The sequence below is a fragment of the Nicotiana attenuata genome, unplaced genomic scaffold, assembly GCF_001879085.1.
Source record: "Nicotiana attenuata strain UT unplaced genomic scaffold, NIATTr2, whole genome shotgun sequence".
Lineage (NCBI taxonomy): Eukaryota > Viridiplantae > Streptophyta > Magnoliopsida > Solanales > Solanaceae > Nicotiana > Nicotiana attenuata.
In genome coordinates, this window is record NW_017670418.1 from 240,039 (window position 1) to 245,248 (window position 5,210).

Sequence of the window (5,210 nt, forward strand, 5' to 3'; positions counted from 1 at the left end):
ATATATATATATATATATATATATATATATATATATATATATATATATATATATATATATATATATATATATATATATATATATATATATATAATTGGTGGAATCTATATATTGCGGATCTTCTATGACCAGGGGCGACCCTTCCATAAAGCAGGTGCGATTATGACAGCTGAGTTCAACTTCAGCAGTCTGCCAATTTCCAAACTTGTTCCGTAAATCACTCGAAATCAACCCGAGGCCCTTGGGACCTCAAGCAAACATACCAACACGTCCCATAACATCATAAAAACATAGCCAAATCATCAAATCANAGGGGGAGGGGGAGGGCATTTTTTGTTATACCTAATAGACTCTGTATAAGTTTAAAAAAAGAGTTCTGTAAAGTGAAAAATTTTGATTTCTTTCTTTAACAAATATAGAGAAGAAGGATTTGCAACTGCTATGATTTCTACCAAGGAAATTACAGTTGAAATGAATATCAAACCCGAATTTCGTAAGAAACATGTGATATATAGGAAGTAACAATTTGATGCGAATGTTGATAATATAATCTCAAAATCTTTCGAAGAGTCCTTTAAAGTCGATTACTTTTATACATAATAGACAGGCTATTTTCACTTCAAAATAGATTTGAACGATGTATATGAAAATATTTTTGGTTTTCTATTGGGCAGTAAAAACTAAGATCACTAGATGTTGGAATTTTGAAAAAATATTGCCTTAATCTTGAATGTTCCTTAAAGCATAATAATCAATTCGATATTGATGGTTTAGAATTATTTTCTGAATTAAAAGTATTAAGGAAAATAGTACAATTAGAAGATAGCAGTTTAAGGCCTCATTTGTTTGCATTTAATGGAGGTCTGAATCATAATCATTCATATCTCAGACATTAAGTGCGTTTGTTTTTAAAGTCTGAATCTTAATTATGCAGATCTTAATCATTAAGTATTATTTTTACTTCACAACCACTTAATGGGTCTGAATAGGTCTGTGTTGATTAAGATCTATAACAGAGACTTAATTTCATTAAGATGCTATCACATATTATTAATTGTTGCCACCGCCTACAATTATCAACTAACACCATGACGCCACCACCACCATACTCAACCACCACCACTACCCCCACCACCACTACCTCCACCACCACCACGCTACCATCATCATCAATCATAGCCGCCACCATTATCGACCATCACCACCCACTATCCTCACCACTCCGACCACCATCATTCTCACCCACAATCAACACTCATCCACCTCAACTACCACAACTGACCACCCCATCACCATCAACAACCACAGCCAGCACTGCCCATCATTATAACCTACCAACTCCCACCCACCACCTTCCTTAGTCACAACTACTACCACCACTCGCCATTATTAACTATCACCATCCACCACCACCATCCTCAATCATAATCGCCACCACTACCAATCACTCTCTGCTACTAGCATGAACACTATCATCAACCAAAACTACCACCAACCACCGCCTCTAGTCGGCATTCACCCGTTAGCCATCACCACCAACAACTATCATATTTTTAAAAACTATATATTTTATTGATAGAATATTAGATTAGTTAGTATTTCATTTAAATTTTATGTTTATTAATTTTCAAATAAAGATAAATATTATACATTCGTATGTTAAAAATCTAACAGTCTTAATTATTATACATTCGTAGTATTATACATTCGTAGTATTCCGATCTTAATACACATCTGAATATATATTAAGATGTGTATTCAGATTCAGACGTCTTAATGTTAAAAAAAAACAAATGAGGACTAAATGATACACTTAATCAAATATAAAGATTTAGCTCTTTTTCCAAATGCCTAAATTCCTTATGAAATAATGTTCATAACTCATGTTACCGTTGCTTCAGCGGAAAGAAGTTTTCAAAATTAAAATTGATAAAATCTTACCTAAGAACAACAATGTCACAAGAAAGGCTAAATGGATTAGTTAGATTGTCAACTGGGAAATGTAGGAGTTATTGATTATAAGAAAATTTTTAATAACTTTGTATCTAAGTAAAGCTAGACTTCAAATAAATAATAAAAAGAAAAATTAAAAATTTAAGCCCCCTCATAAAGTTTGGCTTTAGGCCACAAAATTCGTCGGGCCGCCCCTGTCTATGACCTTTAGGCGTGTTCTTTTTTTTTTTCCTGCCCGGTGTCTGGTCCCCACATTGAGGCCGAAATAAATCCGAATTTGCGATAGAAAGTCCCATGATGAAGGTAAAGCGCTTTCAAACAAAAGCGACAACATACCGAGGAACCTTTGGGCGTGTTCTATTCTCCGTCCAGCTGACATACCTTCAATGCTAGCCCTCCTTCTCTAGCTCATAATTACTGAACCAGGTAACTTTCCTTTTTATTCCCTTCTTTTTTCAGCTCATAAATGGCTAAACCAGGCAATAATATTCTTTTCTATTTGTTTCTTTACTTACAATCATAAACTATTCAACAAGACTAGCCGACTGCTCCAAGATGACGGTGGTGTTAATTCCCTGTTTTTCTTTTCAAAAGTCTTTAGTCAGAGGTGTTGCGTTTCTCTTATATTTTCACAATTCAAGTAGCTTGTAGTGAAAGTAGAGTGATGATACACGATGAAGCTTCAAAAAGAAAAAGTCAATACACAATTAGTTAGTAGAAGAAAATAGCGAAAGAACTTAACAGCAATTGGTGTTTACACCAAACAAAATGTCTTGCATATAAATTTATACAAAGGGGCTACCCTTCCATAAAGTAAATAAGGCAACCGCTTTAGGTCCCGTTTTTGTGGGAGCCCCATTTTTTGTTACAATGTATAAGTTTAAAAAAGAGTTTTGTACTGCAAAAAAGTTTGATTTCTTTCTACCAAGAAAATTGCACTTGAAATGAATATCGAACCCGAATTTTATAAGAAACGTGTAATATATAGGAAGTAACAATTTGATACACATATAGATAATGAAATCTCAAAATCATTCAAAGAGTCCTTTGGAGTTGATTACTTTTATACATAATAGACAAGGCTATTTTTTCACTTCAAAATAGATTGGACAATTCGAAGCATATGAAAAATATTTTTGGTTTTCTATTTAGCAGTAAAAACTAAGATCACTAGATGTTGAAAATTTAAAAAAATATTGCCTTAATCGTGAATGTTCCTTAAAACGTAATAATCAATTCGATATTGATGGTTTAGATTTATTTTCTGAATTAAAAGTATTAAGGAAAAATAGTAAAATTAGAAGATAAGAGTTTAAATAATACACTTAATCAAATAAAAAAAATTAATTCTTTTCCAAATGCCTAAATTGCTTGTGGAATAATGTTAATAACTCATGTTACCATTGCTTCAACTGAAAGAAGTTTTCAAAAATCAAATTGATAAAATCTTAACATAAGAACAACAATGGCACAAGAAAGATTAAATGGATTAGTTATATTGTCAATTGAGAAATACTTATTAGGAGTTATTGATTATAAGAAAATTATAATAACTTTGTACATAAGAAAAGCTAAAATATAGACTTCAAATTAATAATAAAAAAAATTAAAAAGTTAAGGCCCCTCATAGAGTTTGGCTTTAGACCCAAAAATTCGTCGGGCCGCCCTGTTTATACATCATACGATTAAGTAATATTTATTCTTATTTTAATTTATGAGTCTTACAACTAAATTACTTGATTCGATATAAATCAACATCAGATCGATGCGAATAAATATTTTTCAGGAAAGACAATGAGGCAGGCCTGAAGTACCTTTGTATCCGTAGTTGTGGATCACAATCCAAAGGTTCTTTCTTTGATCCAGCTAAACGGATATGATGTCAACGTATTTATTTTCTGAAGCTTCAGACTTCTGAGATCAGTCATTCGAGGGGAAGTGTATGGAGTCCGGAACCAAAATGTGGTCCTTTTGGACTCAAATGACACAAATATGTGGAAAAAAAAACAGTAACATTTTTATATATAACGCCACTTAACCTGGCTCTATATATTAACAGTAACGGAACCGTTAATTTATAGCGCCATTTATTGTGGCGCTATACTGCAAAGCTGGCAGGGCCAGGAATCCTTTTAAAATTTGAACAGGCCTGACATTTCCTATCACCCTTTGCCTCACCAAATGATTGTGTATTCTACTGCTTATCCATTCATTTCTCGACACCTCACCTACCTAAAATTTGGAAGTTCATTACCCGTAATACTTTGAAAGTATTACTGTGCTGCCAAAATTTTCATTTCCAAAGATTTTTTATTACTATTATACTGTATATATTTATAATATTTCAATAAACTAAATTATTAAAAGAAAAATTAACCTAAATAGTCGTTCATTTCTCTGTGTATAATTTTTGTATTCCAATAAAACAAAGTAAAGAATAAATTTGACCAGTTAAAATTTTATACGATTTGAATTCCTAAATATTAAACTTCCTCCGAATAACTCAAATAATTTAAGATTAACAGCAAAATTTTAGTTAATTTTGAAGTTTTAATATTAGAAATATAATTAAATGATAATAACTATTATCTAACATGAATGATTAAATGATTTATATTAAAAAATAGCTAATTTATAAGTCAGATTAAACTCTTTGTGCACATATAAAAAATTTGGATTAACACTACTCACATGATCCAAAAAAGATAATCAACAAAAAAAAAAAAATTGAAAATATATTAATTATTCATAAGTGTTCAATCCTACAAAATAAAACAAAGACAAACTCATCTTAGTAAATTGTCTTTGTTTTTGTTTTTGTAGGATTGAACACGTATGAATAATTAATATATTTTCAATTTTTTTTTTGTTGATTATCTTTTTTGGATCATGTGAGTAGTGTTAATCCAATTTTTTTATATGTGCACAGAGAGTTTAATCTGACTTATAAATTAGCTATTTTTTAATATAAATCATTTAATCATTCATGTTAGATAATAGTTATTATCATTTAATTATATTTCTAATATTAAAACTTCAAAATTAACTAAAATTTTGCTATTAATCTTAAATTATTTGAGTTATTCGGAGGAAGTTTTAATATTTAGGAATTCAAATCGAATAAAATTTTAACTGGTCAAATTTATTCTTTACTTTGTTTTATTGGTATACAAAATTATACATAGAGAAATGAACGACTATTTAGGTTAATTTTTCTTTTAATAATTTAGTTTATTGAAATATTATAAATATATACA